The sequence below is a fragment of the Eretmochelys imbricata genome, chromosome 2 (genome assembly GCF_965152235.1).
Source record: "Eretmochelys imbricata isolate rEreImb1 chromosome 2, rEreImb1.hap1, whole genome shotgun sequence".
Lineage (NCBI taxonomy): Eukaryota > Metazoa > Chordata > Testudines > Cheloniidae > Eretmochelys > Eretmochelys imbricata.
The window spans coordinates 179,569,176-179,589,748 of NC_135573.1; the positions used below are offsets into that span (position 1 = coordinate 179,569,176).

The window sequence follows — 20,573 nt, forward strand, 5'->3', positions numbered from 1 at the left end:
AAATGACTAATTTCATATCCACGTTATTGGCCTGAATCATGATCTAGTGGTTTATTTTAAAGAGCATATTCACTTCTTATAGTTAAGACAAAGCATTTTGAGTCATAATAACTTTCAGGAAAGTGACCTCCTTTTAGAATTTTTTTCCATGGAAAGAAGGATTACCAATTAGCCTAATATAACAGATAAAAAGGGCCCTCTGAGACTGAAACTAGCTTTTCAAAAGTGACTTTGGGACAACAGGACATGAAATAGTTGAAACAGAACTGAACACTGGTTACTGGTAAAAACACAAAGCAATTTAATTTCTCAGCTATCATATTTGGGAAGGAGGAGGCATCAGGTTTATGAATAAAACAAGATTCTGGAACAGCTACCTCAGTAAGCTAATTGAATAGCATACACTTCGTACAGAAAGAATTTAACAATGAAGGTTAGCTTGGTGACCTATTTAAGCGTGCCTCAACAATTTTGTGATATTAGAGTTGTTGTTTTATGTGTTTTTTTTTTTTTTTTTTTTGAGAAAGGCACCATACCAAATATTTAGCAAAACACAAAATAATTGCTCTGTATTTTTTGTTAAATAATGAGAGCATTGGGCAGTCCTCTTTAATGGAAAAAGACTGCCTGCCAATTCAGAAGGCAGTTCTGACTCATAGTTTAAAATGCTAAAGGGTTGTTACTAGCTATCTGACTTTCTAATTTTTTTATATGTCTCAATATAACTAGCAGGATAGAGATGGTGTAGAAAGCACTCTCCTGAATACCAACCATTACAGAGGCACAAAGTCTTAATCTGAAATGGGACTCTGGAAAATTTGCAAGAGTAAACCCAAACTGTTTTGCAGATTGCTGAATAACTGAAGTGCTCACTCTTTATCTTTCCAGCTGTGATTTGGCTTAGTTTGTCAATTGAGGTTGAAGCAAGATTCTGACTGGTCTATATCCACCAAATCTAGGGTTTTGCCCCAAGCCCTCATCAGCCACTGATGTGTGCTATGTGAGTCAGTCTTGATGCCTCCTTTCTTTACCTAGGTCACATTGTGACATGACTTGGAGATGAGAGGGTAATCATTTCTCCTCCCTGGGTCCCCTGCCAATAGCAGTCAGCTGGTTGGCCACAATCAGCATTTTCCCATGAGAGCAGCTGCTCAAAAGCAAGATGTTGCATTCAAGCCCCTCCCTGTTTTAGGCTCCAGATTGCAAGGACCCTCCTCACTTATTCTGCTTCTTGCATCCCCCTCTTACCCATGCGTATGTTGTTGTTTTATCATCCATCTAAACAGAACTTTTTCTTTAGAAGAGTAAAGTTTTTCAGAAAACTATATGCCAGCATGTTAAGCTTATTGTTAAGGGAAAATCTAAGTGGTTTTACAAATATGCTACATGTGAAACTTAAGTTCAACTAATGCAATCTCTGAATACTCCCAAGGAAAGAGAATAAAGCTGAAGGGCTGGCAAAATGTAAAGAATAAAAGTACAAATAAAGCTGGAGATAGTTTTATTGTGTTTTTTTTTCTTTTGCATCAGAAACTATTTATTTAGAAAGTCCAAAATGGTGTTCACTATGAAGTGATGTGAAGTTTTTGTTTGTGTTACAGCTAGAGGCGCTATTTCTGCGGCAGAATGGTTTGCTTGGTGGGTGAAGTTGTAAAAGGAGCTGTCTTTTCCTTGTGAGTGTAAGAGTCTTTTATTCTTAACAAGAAAAGAAAATACTTCAAAAGGAGGGGAAATGTTTTAACTTCAAAACATTCAGGTCCTCTATTCAGGAAAGGATTTAAGCATGTGCTTACATCCCATTGTCTTCAATGGGAGGCAAGCAGCAGCAATCCATGAAAACTCTTGATTGACCTCAGTGGGGCTGTTCCTGGTCGTAAAATTATACACTTGGTTAAGTATCCAACTGAATCGGGGCCTTTATCAATATAAAAGAACAGATTTATGGGACAATATTTCTTCAATGTGATTATCTTTAAAACTTTAATAATCTTTAAATTCTCTCTCTCTCTCTCTCTCTCTAATGAATTATTTCTGGGTTTTGCCTTGTGATGCAAATTAAAAAAAATCATCTGTAGTAGTTTTAAATCTGTTTAAATATGACTTGAGAAGTAACTATATTTGGATAAATGAAAACAAATAGTACAATAAAGAGTCAGTATGTTTTCCCATGTGGTTAATATAACGTAATTTTTTTTTTTGCTAATGTAACATTATGGTTGAGGTGTCTAGAACATAAAATAGCCAATTTATTTAAAAATCTTATTTATATAAATCTAAATGCATGAATAAAAATAAAATACTCTCTGGCGTGAACTTCTACCCTTAATGTGGAAAAGTCAGAAAATTCAAAGCTGTGATTCCCACAGCAACCATAATGGCCCCATGTGTGTATGTAGTATTTTGCATTCTTTATAAGCCCTTTAGAATTCATTCATTGGGTCTCTAGGAAAGAATGTAAAATACTACGTACCCCCATGGGACCATTATGGTTGCTGTGGGAATCATAGCTTTGAATTTTCTGACTTGCACATTAAGGATTGATATTCACCCCAGAGACTGTTTGTTTTTTATTTTTATTCATGGATTTCGATTTATAACATACACAACTTAGTTCTCTTTGAGAATTAAGGGCCTGGTCCTGCAACCCATACTCTCACATGTAGACCTATTGGCCTCAATCGAACTACTTGTATAAATAAGGACTGCTATTATTATTTATATTATTGTAGTGCCTAGGAGTTCCAGTCATGGACCAGGACCCCTTGTGCTAGGTGGGGTAGAAACACAGACAAAAATAAAGACAGTCCTCCCCCAATGAACTTAGTTCAATTATACACCTATGAGTAAGGATTTGCATGATCCTTAAGTGCTTAATAAGTCTGTAGTGTTAAAATAAAGCTGTTTTGAGTATATTAAGCACAAGTTGCCTGAAAGATATCCAAAAACTTAGTTTTTTACACTTAGGCGATCTCTACACTAGAGAGCTGACAGCGAGCAGGACAGCCATACTGATGCAGCTGCGCCACTGTAAGATCTCTCATATAGCCGCTGTATGCTGATGGGAGAACTGTGCATACTACCATTTATGCTGGCGAACTTTTTTTTTCATACCCCTGAGTGACATAAGTGGTAGTGTAGACATGGCCTTAGATATCTCAACAGTGGCCAACCTGAATTTTACTAAAATGTCCAAAAAGTTTCACTTTTTCACTGAGATCCTCAAACTTCAGCCCAAAGGCAACTAGTTTGAAAATGATAAAATCTTTAAACCTTTAAACAAAGGAAACAAATAAATCCAATATAAAATCCGTCTCTGAATATTTTACCATGGTGAGGCTTGATTCAATGTCTACTGAAGTCTTTCCATTGCCTTCAGTAGGTGTTTGATTGAGCCCATGTGATGCTGCAATATTTAAAAACAACTGGACTCATTGATTACTTGAATGGCAGCCGTAAATCTCATTTGCCATGTTTTGGTTGTAGCTCAGGGCAAACCTGTAACATAATTTTAACATACATACATTTTAAAAATTTCATTACACTTTTGGCTCATTCTATCATTAAAATCCAAAGTCCTAAAACCAATGTGGTATGGATCTGTGATATAGGTCCTGATTTCACAAACATATGTGTGAGTAACTTTACATGTGGGGAATATACCTATTGAGTTTTAGATTACTCATATGTATAAAAAATGTTCATATATACAATCATATTCACATGTTTGTGAGATCAAAGCCACCTTAATATCCATTTATTATAAACAGTTAGGATGTCTCTATCTGTACCTATCTTTGGAATGCAACTCTTATGTAGGAAACAACAGGTGCTGCAGCTAAGAAATAAATTGTAGGTAATGGAATCTTGCATAACTCCTGACTACATCATTGCTGTCTTTGTTCACTGCAAATACTACAGTCCCTTGCTTTCATGAAAACCCAAATGGACTCTTGACTAGTGCTGGGTGAAAGTTTTTAGGTTAAACATTTTTTTCACCAAAAAATGCAGATTCGGGTTGACCAAAACTATTGGTGAATTTGCGTCTATTTCAGCTAATTGTTTTGGTTGAAACAAAAATAGAAAAATATTCGGCAATGTTGAAACAAACGATTTCAATGCTATAAAAATGAAACATTTCAATTTTCAGGATAGATTGACAAGGAGATTTAGGAACCATGTGAGCAGGTGGCGGGGGTACCCCTGTTAGACCCAATATTCCAGTGGTTAGGGCACTCACTTGGAATGTGAGAGATCCACATTTGAATCTCCCCTCTAAAGCAGGGACTTTAATCTAGGTCTCTCCTGTACTAGATAAGTGCCCTATCAACAAGGCTATAGGCTGTTCTGGGGTGGATCTCTGTGCATCTCCTGTCTGAAGCAGTTCTACTTTGTTATAAACACTTACTTATTCATTGGAGCAGGGACTGGAACATCCCTCACCCCCACCCCAGGTGAGTGCCCTAACCATCAGGCTGTAAACCAATGAAGTGAGCTGTAGCTCACGAAAGCTTATGCTCAAATAAATTTGTTAGTCTCTAAGGTGCCACAAGTCCTCCTTTTTTTTTTGCCAATACAGACTAACACGGCTGCTACTCTGAAACCTGTCATCAGGCTATAGAGTCTATCTCACTCCCTCTCGCCCAGTCAGTAGTGGGGTATTGTGAATTAAGTGACATTTTTCAGTTCACTAAATTAACCTCAAATTTTCAGTTTAGATTCAGCCCAAACTGAAAGTTTTTTTTTTCCCGAGCTGCTCCCAAACTGACATATCAGTTATTTGCCGAGCTCTATTCTGGACTCAAAAATAAAAATAAAAATGAAAAAAATAAAGGGGGCAAAAATATTGTTTACCTGTCTGTCAATTGCCAGTTTCAGGAATTTATTCCTTATTCCAACTTTTTTTTTTTTTTAAAGCGTTTGTAGGTAATTTCAGTAGGTATGTTGCAAACTATTGACTAATGGCTTGAAAAATCGGAATGCGGGGAAGGGAAGAAACACAAAGCTATTTTTCTGGCACAAAGGAGTTTAAATGTGTGTTAAAATCAATAAATTAGTTTTTGTTTGCTTTGCACTAATTTAAGGCCTTATCCTGCAAAACCTTTGCACATAGGTCATCCCACTGAATTGATGGGATTACTTCTCTAAACAGAGCTTCATGGGCTTAGAATCCATTTTCAAACTTGATTTTTGTAATCACTCCTGTGATCAGCTTTGCTGCTTTTTTTGAGTTTTCTGTGAAGATTTTAAAATGTCCTTCTCTTTATGTTTTTGTTTTTGTTTTTTTTAAAGTAAAATAAAAGGTTGGGTGCAGCTGGCTTTGTTTTACTTTGCAGTGTTGTGGGGATTTTTAAAATGGTACAGCCTGGCAGAGGCAAATTAATTGCTGTTGTGGTTTACAGGCATGTAACAATTTAAAGAATTATGGCGTTTGTGTTCTGAATTAAAGTGACACAGTACAGATAACAGGGCACAGCTGTGGCCATGAGTTAGGCCTCTTTAATTTACTGCTCTAAAAGTATTGCTTGGTAGTGCACTATAATTGCTCTTCCAGGATTAAGATGTGGAAAGCCTGATGTACAAAAACAGATCTAAAATATAAAACTCAAAGTTCCTAAAAATGTAGTCTGCTGTAAATGTTTATTGGGGGAAAATACTTTTGAATACCGTTACTTTTTTAATGGTTGGATATATTTTTATATGATTAAATATTGCCATGCATTTAAGTTTATACCCTTGAAGTTTCCTTTTCAACCTCATTGGAACTTGGGAGCATTGTTCATGGTGGTTGTCAGGCCTGCAGCCTGTGTGTATGTCAAGTCTCATATGCTTACTTTAGTGACGCAACTTAAGTCGCTTTTTCCATGTGTGCCGTGGAACCAACATGGCTACTGTTATGGGAGAGTGAGATGGATTCTGTTCTTGCTCCCATATCAGTAACAGAGTACATGGCTAAGATACAGATGCTGAATTTTTACCTTGAGTTGTACACTTCGGTTGCACCTTAAGTCATGTCTACACTGAAGCTCTTTACAAAGCGCTGGTATAGTTTTGCTGGCATAGGAGCATCTTAACTAAGAGTGCTTTTTCTGGTATACTATACCGGCATTCCTTTACCAGTAAAGTACTGCTAGTATAGACATGGCCTCAGTTACACCTGTGATATTCTAGAATCAGAGGACTGGAAGGGACCTCGAGAGGTCATCTAGTCCAGTCCCCTGCACTCATGGCAGGACTAAGTATTATCTAGACCAGTGCTACTCACGGTGCCGGTCCGTGAGCTATTGGCTGCTGGTCTGCGTGCACATTGGGGAAAAAAAAATTGCCGGTCCCCCACATCAGATAGCTTGAGAAGCACTGATCTAGACCATGCCTGACAGGTGTTTGTCTAACCTGCTCTTCAAAACCTCTTTAGGCAATTTATTCCTGTGCTTAACCACCCTGACAGTTAAGAAGTTTTTCCTAATGTCCAATCTAAACCTCCCTTGCTGCAATTTAAGTTGCTTCTTGTCCTAGCGTCAGCAGTTAAGCAGAACATTTTTTCTACCTCTTCCTTGTAACAACCTTTTATGTACTTGAAAACTGTTATCATGTCCCCAATCATGTCTTTCAATCTTCCCTCACAGGTCATGTTTTGTAGACCTTTCATCATTTTTGTTGCTCTTCTCTGGACTTTCTCCAATCTGTCCACTTCCTTCCTGAAACGTGGCACCCAGAACTGGACACAGTAATCCCGTTGAGGCCTGATCAGTGTGGAGTAGAGCCGAAGAATTACTTCTAGTGTCTTGCTTACAACAATCCTGCTAATGCATCCTGGAATGATGTTCGCTTTTTTTGCAACAGCGTTACATTGTTGACTCAAATTTAACTTGTGGTCCACTATGACCCCAGATCCCTTTCTGCAGTACTCCTTCCTAGGCAGTCATTTTTCATTTTGTGTGTGTGCAACTGATTGTTCCTTACGAAGCGGAGTACTTTGCATTTGTCCTTATTGAATTTGGTCCAATTTACTTCAGACCATTTCTTCAGTTTGTCCAAATCATTTTGAATTATAATCCTATCCTCCAAAGCACTTGCAACCCCTCCCAACTTGGTATCATCCACAAACTTTATAAGTGTTCTCTCTATGCCATTATCTAAATCATTAATGAAAATGTTGAACAGAATTGGACCCAGAACTAATCTCTGTGGGATGCAGCTTATTATGCCCTTCCAGCATGACTGTGAACCATTGATAACTACTCTCTGGGAATGGTTTTCCAACTAGTTATGCATCCACCTATAGTAGCTCCACCTAGTTTGCATTTCCCTAGTTTGTTTATGAGAAGGTCATGCAAGACAGTATCAGAAGCTTTACTAAAGTCAAGATATACCACATCTACCACTTTCCTCCTATCCATAAGGCTTTTTACCCTGTCAAAGAAAGCTATCAGGTTGTTTGACATGATTTGTTCTTGACAAATCCATGCTGACTGTTACTTATCCCTTATTATCTTCTAGATGTTTGCAAATTGATTGCTTCATTATTTGCTCCATTATCTTTCCGGGTATAGAAGTTAAGCTGACAGGTCTGTAATTCCCTGGGTTGTCCTTATTTCCCTTTTTATAGATTGGCACTATATTTGCCCTTTTCCAGTCTTCTGGAATCTCTCCCGTCTTCCATGACTTTTCGAAGATAATCACTAATGGCTCAGATATCTCCTCAATTAGCTCCTTGAGTATTCTAGGATGCATTTAATCAGGCCCTGGTGTCTTGAAGACATCTAACTTGTCTAAGTAATTTTTAACTTGTTCTTTCCCTATTTTAGCCTCTGATCCTACCTCATTTTCATGGGCATTCACTATGTTTGACATCCAATCGCCACCAACCTTCTTGGTGAAAACCGAAAGAAAGAAGTCATTAAGTACCTCTGCTATTTCCAGGTTTTCTGTTATTGTTCCCCCCTCCCCCCATTGAGTAATGAACTTACCCTGTCCTTGGTCTTCCTCTTGCTTCCTCTAACATTTCTAGAATGTTTTCTTGTTACCCTTTATGTCTCTAGACAGTTTGATCTCGTTTTGTGCTTTGGCCTTTCTAATTTTGTCCCTACATACTTTTGTTATTTGTTTATTTTTATCCTTTGTAATTTGACCGAGTTTCCACTTTTTGTAGGACTCTCTCTTTTAATTTTTAGATCATTTAAGATCTCTTGGTTAAGCCAGGGTGGTTTCTTGCCATACTTCCTATCTTTCCTACTCAGTGGGAGGCAGATATACCTCATTTGGGTCAAGATGATGGTGATAATAATACATATCTGAAAAGAATATAAGCTTGATTTTCTACCTCCTCGTGAACTGTTAGCAAAATAATCTTTTTGCTTTAAAACTGAACAAGTTGTAAAGCCACTGTTGAGAGATTATGGGCCAGATCGTGAGCTGGTGTAAATGGGTAGGTGTGACCCTGTTTAAGTTAATGGAGCCATGCCAATTGACAACAGTGGAGGATCAGGCCCCTTATCTTTGGAAACCAAAAATGCTATTTTTAGAGCAACCGTTGAAAGTGTAAGGGGAGTACATGTGGCACCTTAGAGATGAACAAATTTATTTGAGCATAGGCTTTCATGGGCTAAAACCCACTTTATTGGATGCATGCAGTGGAAAATATGGTAGGTAGATAGACAGAGAACATGAAAAAATGGGTGTTGCCATACGCACTATGACAAGAGTGATCAATTAAGGTGAGCTATTATCAGCAGGAGAAAAAAACCTTTTGTAGTGATAATCAGAATGGCCCATTTCCAACAGTTGACACGAAGGTGTGAGTAACAGTAGGGGGAAAAATAAGCATGGGGCAATAGTTTGACTTTGTGTAATGGCACATCCACTCCCAGGCTTTATTCAAGCCTCATTTAATGTGTCCAGTTTGCAAATTAATTCCAGTTCTGCAGTTTCTCGTTGGAGTCTGTTTTTGAAGTTTTTTTGTTGTTGTATTGCGATTTTTAGGTCTGTAATCGAGTGACCAGGGAGATTGAAGTGTTCTCCGACTGGTTTTTGAATGTTATAATTCTTGACGTCTGATTTGTGTCCATTTATTCTTTTACATAGAGACTGTTCGGTTTGGCCAATGTACATGGCAGAGGGGCATTGCTGGCACATGGTGGCATATATCACATTTGTAGATGTGCAGGTGAACGAGCCTCTGATAGTGTGGCTGATGTGATTAGGCCCTATGACGGTGTCCCCTGAATAGATATGTGGACACAGTTGGCAACGGGCTTTGTGGCAAGGATAGGTTCCTGGGTTAGTGCTTTTGTTGTGTTGTGTGTGGTTGCTGGTGAGTATTTGCTTCAGGTTGGGGGGCTGTCTGTAAGCAAGGACTGGCCTGTCTCCCAAGATCTGTGAGAGTGATGGGTCGTCCTTCAGGATAGGTTGTAGATCCTTGATGATGCGTTGGAGAGGTTTTAGTTGGGGGCTGAAGGTGATGGCTAGTGGCGTTCTGTTATTTTCTTTGTTGGGCCTGTCCTGTAGTAGGTGACTTCTGGTACTCTTCTGGCTCTGTCAATCTGTTTCATCACTTCAGCAGGTGGGTATTGTAGTTGTAAGAACGCTTGATAGAGATCTTGTAGGTGTTTGTCTCTGTCTGAGGGGTTGGAGCAAATGCGGTTGTATCGTAGAGCTTGGCTGTAGACTATGGATCATGTGGTGTGTTCTGGATGAAAGCTGGAGGCATGTAAGTAAGTATAGTGGTCAGTAGGTTTCTGGTATAGGGTGGTGTTTATGTGACCATCGCTTATTAGTACTGTAGTGTCCAGGAAGTGGATCTCTTGTGTGGACTGGTCCAGGCTGAGGTTGATGGTGGGATGGAAATTGTTGAAATCATGGTGGAATTCCTCAAGGGTTTCTTTTCCTCAACACTACAACAATTTCTATCCCACCATCCACATGCGGCTCTTCAGAAGTTAATATGTGGCTCCTTATATAGGCACCGACTCCGGGGCTGGAGCTATAGGTGCCAACTTTCCACTGTGCCGGGGGGTGCTCACTGCTCAACCCCCTGGCTCTGCCACAGGCCCTACCCCCACTCCACCCCTTCCTGCACCCTACCTTGAGCCTGCCATAGAATCATAGAATATCAGGGTTGGAAGGGACCTCAGGAGGTCATCTAGTCCAACCCCCTACTCAAAGCAGGACCAATCCCCAACTAAATCATCCCAGCCAGGGCTTTGTCAAGCCTGACCTTGAAAACCTCAAAGGAGATTCCACCACCTCCCGAGGTAACCCATTCCACCACCCTCCTAGTGAAAAAGATTTTCCTAACATCTAACCTAAACCTCCCCCACTGCAACTTGAGACCATTACTCCTTGTTCTGTCATCTACTGCCACTGAGAACAGTCTAGATTCATCCTCTTTGGAACCCTCTTTCGGGTAGTTGAAAGCAGCTATCAAATCCCCCCTCATTCTTCTCTTCCGCAGACTAAACAATCCCAGTTCCCTCAGCCTCTCCTCATAAGTCATGTGCTCCAGCCCTCCAGTCATTTTTGTTGCCCTCCGCTGGACGCTTTCCAATTTTTCCACATCCTCCTTGTAGTGTAGGGCCCAAAACTGGACACAGTACTCCAGATGAGGCCTCACCAATGTTGAATAGAGGGGAATGATCATGTCCCTCGATCTGCTGGCAATACTCCTACTTATACAGCCCAAAATGCTGTTAACCTTCTTGGCAACAAGGACACACTGTTGACTCATATCCAGCTTCTCGTCCACTGTAACCCCTAGGTCCTTTTCTGCAGAATTGCTGCATACACATTCAGTCCCTAGTCTGTAGCGGTGCATGGGATTCTTCCGTCTTAAGTGCAGGACTCTGCACTTGTTCTTGTTGAACCTCATCAGATTTCTTTTGATCCAATCCTCTAATTTGTCTAGGTCCCTCTGTATCCTATCCCTACCCTCCAGCATATCTACCTCTCCTCCCAGTTTAGTGTCACCTGCAAACTTGCTGAGAGTGCAATCCACACCATCCTCCAGATCATTTATGAAGATATTGAACAAAACCAGCCCCAGGACAGACCCCTGGTGCACTCCGCTTGATACCGGCTGCCAGCTAGACACGGAGCCATTGATCACTACCCTTTGAGCCTGACAATCTAGCCAGCTTTCTTTCTACCTTATAGTCCATTCATCCAGCCCATACTTCTTTAACTTGCTGGCAAGAATAGGTTTGTCAGGCATGACTTGCCCTTGGTGAATCCATGCTGACTGTTCCTGATCACTTTCCTCTCCTCTAAGTGCTTCAAAATTGATTCCTTGAGGACCTGTTCCATGATCTTTCCAGGGACTGAGGTGAGGCTGACTGGCCTGTAGTTCCCAGGATCCTCTTCCTTCCCTTTTTTTTAAAGTTGGGCACTACATTAGCCTTTTTCCAGTCTTCCAGGACCTTCCATGATCGCCAGGAGTTTTCAAAGATAATGGTCAATGATTCTGCAATCACATCTGCCAACTTCTTTAGCACCCTTGGATGCAGCGCATCTGGTCCCATGGACTTGTGCTCGTCCAGCTTTTCTAAATCATCCCAAACCACTACTTTCTCCACAGAGAAAGAAGTGCCCTCGCTCCGCCCCCTCTCCCCCACACCTGAGCCTCCTCCACACCATGAAACAGCTGATTGGGAGGTGTGGGGAGGGAGGGGGAGGCGCTGATCGGCAGGTCCGCCACTGGGCGGCAGGTGCTGGGAGCGGGGTGTGGGAGCTGCTGACATATTACTGTGGCTCTTTGGCAATGTACATTGGTAAATTCTGGCTCCTTCTCAGGCTCAGGTTGGCCACCCCTGCTCTAATATCTTGGGACCAAGAGAGCTACAACAGTGCGGCAATCTTAATTCGTTGGACAGGTAGTGTTGTCCTTTTATAATGCAGCTGCCCCTCCAGAGTTAACAGTAACTTTTTATGTCATTTTTGTATTTGATGCAAAGAAAGTTGGACGAGGTTGAAACTTTGTTGCTTCCATCCTCTCACCCCTCCGCCCCGCAAATACTGATTCACTGACACAAAACAAGCTCCTTGGCACTTCAAAAGATGCACATTTGGTTACTAAAAATGATATTTTTTCCCAAATTTAAGCTGTTTCAGAAAAGCTACTTTGAGATATGTGACTGGGGGGGGGGGGAGTGTTAATTATATTTTTGAAAATTCTCTTAGCCTTCCCCCCATCTTTATTTTGCCAAGTTATCTGATGAATAACTCATCAGAGAAACTTCAAATGAAATTTATTTGAAAGTTCTTGATGAAGTTTAGTCCACAGGGGCAATTTGGTGATGGGCTGCTTTTCCTATGGCAAATTAGGATGTTGGAAAGGTCTGTGGACTCCAGAAGTCATTTAATTGGTGCCCGAAGATTGCTGGTGTCCTAATATTTTACTTTACTATTTTAAGCACATATGATTTTACTTTAACTCTCTAAATCTGTTCCTTGCAGAGAGCTTTTTAAATATAAATCAGACACTAGGAAGGTGTGTCACAGAGAATGTAAATTAAAATCTCAATCCCTCTCCTTTTTACCCTCACGAGCTGTTCTATTGCCCACCTTAAGCACCCCAGCAGAACTAGGCAAATATTACAAAACATTTTTCTACCTGTGTTCAGTCAGATTTGTAAATGAATTTACTTTGGTAATGCTCCCACCCTTTTTGGTTTCCCTGTCTGTTCAAATGATTGAGTTTTACTGGCACAAGTGTTCAGAGGAACAGCCTGCTCTGGGTGTTGGGGGAGGTCTGGAGGAGATGGCGGGTGGGTGTTGGGGGGTCCGAAACCCTCCCTCACCTCTGGTCCAAACTCCTTTGAGTACTCCCCTTTCTCTTCATTTAAACAACTAACCTTCCCTTGTTGCAGCCCTCAGTCCTCCCTTGCTCATGTTGACCGGCAGATTGATCATTGCCATGTGGACAAGTAGGAAGTAGGCAGTGCACTAAGCAAGCACATGTACCGTGAACTAGTCCAGGCCTTGGGTATAGCTGCCTGCCAATTGCCATGGTCCTGTGACCTTGTCTGAGACAGTTCTCACACAGGTTTCATAAAATCTGGAACAGTCCCAGCCAAGCAAGGTCCATTGGCAGTTGCTGTATGTCAATTTTAAGAATTGTGAAAGGGCTATAAGCAATAGAGAGCATGGGCTAGATCCAGGACTCTATTGCATAGCTAGGATTGGCAGAATTCAAATGTTTAAAAAACATATTTGATAGATAATATCAAGGTTTATTTTTAAGCTTCTTTTCCATTTTTATTGATTTAAATTTTCACAGTTTTGGGAAATTATGGAGGGGCCGACAGTTGTTTTTTTTGTTATTTTTTTAAGGACAGTAAATGTTGAAATTCAAAAAGTTAGAGCTTTATAACCATTAACACAAGTTGTCAACATCACATGTTAACTGTGCCTATCTGTAAATTTTGATTGTTGAGGGAAGTATTTTTTTGTTGGTCTGCGGGTGTCTGGTGATGTTTACGGATTAAAAATCCAATACTTCCAAGCCTATCTACAGTGAAGGGAGAAGGTGTGCAGACAACTCCCCTAACACATCCTTTCCGAGCTCTTGTTAATGCATTTCAATTTGGACCTGAAATATTCCCCCTCACCCACCCCCAGGCCCCTCGCTGCCACCCTTCCTCCTATTGTTCAAGTGCTAGGAGTTTCCTGAGCAGAGAATGGAAATTGTGACAAATTTTGTTATGTAGAACAAATGTTTGCAGGGATGGAATTCAACTGAGAAGATAAGACTCCATTCTAGTTGTGACCTTAATCCAGACTGAATTGTGTTAAAGGCTCAGGCGTAGGGAAACAATTTATAACGTAAGAGATCACACTTTAAAGTTCATGGTTGTTCCTCGGCTTTAGTCCTGTGTGTATAGACCCTTAAGAATTGCTAATCTCTGACCTTTTAAGAGAAAATGTTCCTGTTTGTTTGTTTGTTATATCTTTCAGACAATTGGAATTTTGGTAGATTGACATGTCAGGTGTCAATCAATCTGTATAGTAGCAGCGATTGTGCTTCACATTTTGGAGGTTGTATTTTATTTTCTACCGCGGCATAATTTTGCTTTCAACCTTCAAAATATAATTCCTGTTGATCCTCCAAAAATATAGTTATATTTTGTGGACAGAGAGGGTGATGGATATTTTAATATGTGGAACATAGGACTTGGATGATAAATTGTCCTCTAAAGCCTTCTGTTCCACATTACTTTTGTAATCTTGAAAAACAAAAACATTAATAAAGCAAAGAGGGTTAGAGATCAGGCATGTGGTTTTATTTTAATAAGGGATAAAGCCTAAATCTTACTGAGCATGCATTGTTCACCACTTTTTCTCTGGGGTGTATGAATCAGTCCCTTTATTGCTGGTACTTAAGCATTTCCATTTGGGGTTATATTTTCATTGAAAAGCTCGTGCACGATAATACTGTGGTGTGTGTAATGTAAATCTCAATTTGTAGCCATTTAAAAAAGTGAAGTTTTGCTCTGGCAGCCTGCATATTATTCTGCTCACCTGCAGCAGGTCTGGGTATAGGAAAGGGGTTTGGCAGGAGGGGGCCGTTCTCTGTATGCAGTCTGGGGAGGTAAATGTAGTGTTTTTTCTAAGAACCCAGAGTAAGGGCATAGAAGTTTGCCTGTGGGACAGTCCCACTGTGTGTGTGTGGGGGGGAGGGGGTGGCAGAGGGAGGGGAAGGGAGGGAATCGTGAATGCTGCTTGATTGTTCTTCGTTGCAAGCAGCAATAACATAAAATTGCCTGCTCAGAGGAGAACACCAGGAAACACCCTGGTGTGATCCTGCAAGGAAAGGAAGTTGCAAACAAAAATTAAAAATAAAACAATTAAGACCTTTTGCCTTCCTTTTATCACAATTGCTGAAAGAAGCTGTTGGATTAAGAAATCAGCTTCCCTTTTGAACTCTTCACCTTTTTGGAATCCGTCTAAGAGATAACATGTTCAACTTCTGCAATGTCCCAACTGCTTATGAATTTTCAGTTGCTGATGCCAGTTTCACTAGTGTTTGTTAGGATCTGAGAATCACATAGTGAACTGCTGATTTCTTCAATCACATTCTGCTTCTCACACAGGGCCAGGCTCTGACTCGGGTGGGCAAGGATAGGGGTTTTAGGAGAAAAGGAAGAGGGAGAGTTATTTTGTAAAGTGGGACAATGGAAAAATTATGGAGATGGAGAAAGATTGCTGGGAGACTGGGTGTTGACAAGGAGCACAAAACAGTAGGAGAGAAAAATGGTGGAGGAGAGATGAATAAAAATCAGAGGACAGAATCGTATTACTTGGATTTAAGGTCAATATTTTATTAGGATTTATTTTTCTGGATTGTTAGCTAAAAGGAACTCCAGTAAAAAAAAAAAATCTGACTGTTCCCTCCTCAACTCCCTGCCCATTGTTTGAAAGCAGGAGGGAAGGAAGAAAAGTAATAAAATTCAATGAAACTCTCTACAGTTGCTGATCTTTCTAAGGATTTGGTCATATAAAACCTTTATGTTAAATACAAAAAGCAATGAAAGCACATTAAGGACTAATCCCTTCTCAAAGCCATAGTCATTTTAAAGGTATACTAGCAGAAAAAAATAGCATCTTAAGCACAAGTGACGAACTTCCCCCCCCACCACACCATTTTTCTTTAAATGTACACATTGCAGGTTAAATACTTAAAATAAATAAATCAATCAATCTGGGTCAAATCAAGTTTTATATAAGATTTAATTTAAAAAGTTTGAAAGCAGCTTTTATTAGTATCGTTACTGGCTTTTATATTTCATTTTTGCAGCTTAAAATGAAAATGTAGAGTTACCCAACCTGATAGCAGAGCCTTGTGATTTTCTCTCCCTCCCCAACCCGCGCCATTTAAGTTAATAGCCATGCTGCATGCATCATCACACAGTCATTCAAAGAGACAACGTGCTCATCAAGGGTTTATGGTTTTCTGCTGAGAGCTGGAAGTAACCTCCAATCTTCGGCATGGTGGGTTTTCATTTTAATAGATAGTACAAAGATTTAAAACCATTGACTAAGCCTGTGGTATGAACAGTGGCTGGCTTGGCTAGAGGTGTGTGTTTCTTTTTAAACAACTTAAAATAGGTTAGCTATTGAACCAAGGAAATTATCGGCATCTTTTAACGAAAGGAGTAATCTAGCAGGAATGATTGTGATTTTATTGAGTACAGTTCACTTCAGTTTGTCATGAACAGATGCGTCCTCTTGCAAGAAGCATGGATCAGTTTTCTCCCTAACCTTATATAAGAAAATGTTGCTGTCATTTTTTTTTTGCTGTTCCATCTTGGTCTTTGCTGTCATATTTCTATTTTCAAAGCAGCAGACAACGTTTTCTGTCTGTTCCAATGTCTGTGTTTCCACTACAGTGTGTTTAAAAAAACTGAAAGCAAGAGGTTGGGGATAGGCAGTAGCATTCACTAATTTCAGTCTAGAATTAAGAGATCACTTAGTGAGGGAAAGAGGTACCGTCACAAAATAATGGTCTGCTGTTAAATATGCTGTGCTGAAGATGAGATAGTTGCCAATGATGACCGCCGAGTTGAAGAGCCAGGTTTTGGGAGACATTCAGCCTATGACAATGTTCAGTAACCAAGACATAAATTGTAAGGCCAGCCATACCAAATGATTAAAGCCTAAATTAAAGTAGATCAAAGAACATGGCTAATAGGCAAGTGACAGTTGCTTGCCTGGGCCATGACAGAATATTTGCATTTTAATTGGCTCAGATTCATCTTCCTGTGCTTCAGATACCCTGAAGGTGGGGGAGAAACAGCTTATTTCAAGAACCATTGAAATCAGAGAGTCTAGACTTGTTCCCTGCAGTGCATTCTCAGTGCTCTTTCAGTCTAGTCTTAAACAACTCCACTGATGGGGCTTCCTCCACTTTGCTTGGGAGATTAGTCCCTTTATTTGTTATGATTTCGAGTTTAAAAAATCACCTAGACATGTTTCTCAGGTGTCCTGATGCCAATTAAACTTCCAGCCCAGAGGAACATCACTCAACGTGGTAATAATACAATTGGAAATATTAAAATATCCATAAATTCAGCAACAAAATACTGTTATAGCTGCTCCTCACTCCACCCAAAATCCTGCTTCCTGATCACGCCTCAGAAGCCTCCCTAATACATGACTAGTGTGGCATAGTCTTCTGGTCAAAAAATGCAGACTATTTTGATTAGCTAGAGAGCTCCTCATGAAGAAAACTCTAGTTGCTACCCTGGCTTTCTTTTAATGATATGTATCAAACTTGAGCATTTGTTCATCTCACTCATGATAGTGAGATGTAGGGAGACAGGCACTTTCTCAGCTGGGCAGGCCATTTAGGGTACATCTACACAGGAAGACCCCCTCCCCCCCCACAATGTGAGATTCAGAGCCTGGGTCAACTGACTCGGGCTTCTGCTGTGTAGACATACCCTTAGGGCTTTATAGAGCAAAATTAATACACTAAGCTCTATCCAGAAACCAGAAGGCAGCCAGTGTGGCATCCCATAGTGCCAATGTCGTGTGTTCCTAGCAAGGTGCACCACTGAATATGTGGGCTGCCATCTCGTGAATAATCTAATTTAGGTTCTTATTTGGCCCCCATGATCGTTGTATCTGAGCACCACACAATCTTTAATGTGTTTACCCTCACAACACGCCTGTGAGGTTGGCCGGTGCTGCTATTCCCATTTTACAGATGGGGATTGAGGCACAGAGAGGCTATGTGATTTGTCCCGGGTCATGCAAGAAGCCTGTGGCAGGTTAGGAAATAGAATGCAAAACTCCCCAGATCCCAGGCTAAAGTTCTAAGCACTGGCCCAATGTCCTATCCATTTAGATAGAGTCCAGCCATGTATAATTACTGAGGATGCTTTGTATTTGTTCTCGGTATCGGTGTTGTGGAGGAAAGGAAGCTTGGAGGCTTATGGGCATAACGTCTGTTTTCAGTTGGTTTTCGCCTTATCACTTTGTGAGCAAACGTTGTTGTCTGTTCTTAGCAATCTGCTGGTAAGGTGATGAATAACTATATGAGACACGTGAAAATAAGAAACCACATAAGGTCCGATAGAAGGAATACACCGATGACTTTGTTACAGTGAGGAAAGTGATTGATCTATCACTTACCAACATGTAACTTGTCACTGTTCCTCAGTTTATCCTACACTTGGCATTAAATGCATTTGCATGATTGTATTTGTTCAGAGTAAGTGAAATTGTACAGGCAATGCGCTATTTATGTGCTTCAAGATGTTCATATGTTTTACAAATACAGTATTGCACACTTTAAAAATTTGTTTTTAAAATGTAGGACCAGATTCTGTCCTACATTGCCCCAGTTCTGGTGTTGCACAGGGCCCACAAACACAGTGGGAGCTGCCTGGGCAGAAATCGCCGGTCATAGGGTGGATTTTGTGGCTGGCATAGAGTTCATGTAATAACCCTCTGGTGGGCTTCCTCACAGCGCCTCCTCCCCCACCCAGTAATGGGCAGGACCAGCATGGAAGGAAGTCTGCCTGCCGTATGTTGCACTCTGGTTGCTCTTTACCAGCTGTGGACTGACTTAGAGCAGCCTAGAGGTTCACTGCCCAGTCCAGAATTTGGGAGATGCAAAGGTGGCTTGAAACTACCTTTTTATACCCCTTACTTTACCACCACCCGTTTCCTATGCCCAGTGCAGGAAAGAGCAATGGAAAATCTGGCCTGTAGGGTGACTATCATGAAAAATGTCTTAAGTGAGCACTATTGGACTGGAATAGTCTTCCAAGCAATCATTTAAAACTAGACTAGACAAAGCACTGGAGAATATACGGTGACGAATAATTTTACACTAGCAGGAAGATGCACTAAGGCCCTAATTTTCAGAGGTGCTAAGTCTAGTGACTTGGATGGGAGTTGTGGGTATTTGGCACCCAAAAATACTGTTGATATCTCATTTCCATGGTTCTATGAGCATGGCATGTGATTTGCCTTTAAGGTCAATGTGATGCTGAAAAAGAAAGTGGAGTATTGTTCTAGTAGAGATGTCCACTGCAGCTTTGTGAAAACTCTTGTGCATCCCATTTGCAAACTGAATAGTATTTAAGTGTTTTGGGTATTTAAAAAAAAAAAAATTAAAGGAGACTGAAGCTTGTGTGCTACCATTTTGCTGCAAGGTGATTTCATTTATCTTAAAGGGAGCCCACTAAGTATTCCTTTTCTTTTTGCGATTACAGACTAACACGGCTGCTACTCTGAAACCTGTCACTACTGGAGGTTGCAAAGAGTTTTCTATCCTGCTCCAAATAAGTTCTTTAATAGCTAAACAATATATTTATTGTTTGACCAGTAGAGATCTTCTGATGTTAAACCAGTACTGAAATCAGAGGGAGACTGGTTCACAATTTGTCATATTGCACCTTTCATCCATTTTCACACAATTACACCATTTTTCAACAAGCTGCTACTATCCCCTATGAAACTCAGAAATTCCCACTTCAGCTGAAAACTTCATTTTGAAACTCAGTTGCTCACTGTGTGGACCTTCTGAGAGTGGTGTTGAGCAAACAGTGATTTTCTTTACATGCAATAGCAAGACTTAAATGGGGAAAGCTAAACTCAGAAAACAAGAATTATAAACAGTGGTTTCACTCCCAAGTGACTTCACAAAATGATGTTACCTTTCTCAAAATACTAACCCCAGCAATCATCAGAGCATTAAAAATATCCAAAGATTTTGTCCAAATACTCTTGTCTTTACTGCTGGATCTAATTATAAGTAAAGCACTGAATTAATTAAATATATTATAATAAGCTGGTGAGAGGACGTGGGTGCATGTGCACCATTTCCCTCATCTGAATGGAATCCACAAAGCGCAATGTATCATAAACCCTACTACAACTTATGGAGATTCTCCTGTAGATAAAATGGCCGAGTCCTGTGCTGTTGGAGCAGAAGGGTTTCGGTTTGGTAGACCGCATTGTGCAAAGGGTGAAATTCTAGGCAGTCATGTATGTTAAAATATTGTTAACATTCAATGATCATGGGGCTAGATTTTTACTATTTTTATAATAATTTCAAAACACATACTTACCATTGTAAATCAAGGGCACTGCCACTCTTATCCGCTCTTGTAGAGGGCTTCGTGTCCTGTACAGTGCGTTTTTAGGTTCTAAACAGGTAAAATATTTGCTCGTAACGCTACTTGAAATCAAGAGAATAATAGACTAAATCACTGACACATTGTTTGTTTGTTTTTTTATTATATGCAAAGGTATCATAAGGAGAGCTGGTTTGTATTAATTTATTCTTTTGATCCACATTGAATTGTACTAGCAATCAATGATTAATGTTCTGGCTTCTGAGCTGGAAATTGCCACAAGTAACTCTGCAGAATAATGTGCTGGCACAGTCTAGTCCTCAATGTTCTGACTGTACTTTTGAGTGGTGGAGGAGGGGTTCCTTGATCAGCCAGTTTGGAAACTTTGAGTGTTTTGTGCACTCTTGGCAAAACTAATCATATTTCCTGAGACACTACAGCAGAAACCTCAGCCAGTTTTGGAGACAGGGAAGCATAGCTATGCCCTCATCAGTT

The 20,573-nt window shown here is 40.3% G+C and overlaps 1 protein-coding gene across 2 annotated transcripts in view; it reads left to right on the forward strand.

The window, feature by feature from the left end:
- Positions 1 to 20,573, forward strand: part of ELMO1 (engulfment and cell motility 1) — a 417,191-nt gene that overhangs the window by 43,549 nt on the left and 353,069 nt on the right. The window contains exon 1 of one of the 2 annotated variants that reach the window (XM_077811026.1): positions 1,637 to 1,673. The exons of the other annotated variant lie outside the window; for it this stretch is intronic. The gene's annotated coding sequence lies outside the window, so the exon portion shown is untranslated. Of the gene's footprint in view, positions 1 to 1,636; positions 1,674 to 20,573 lie in introns of those variants that run through there. 2 annotated transcript variants of the gene reach the window in all.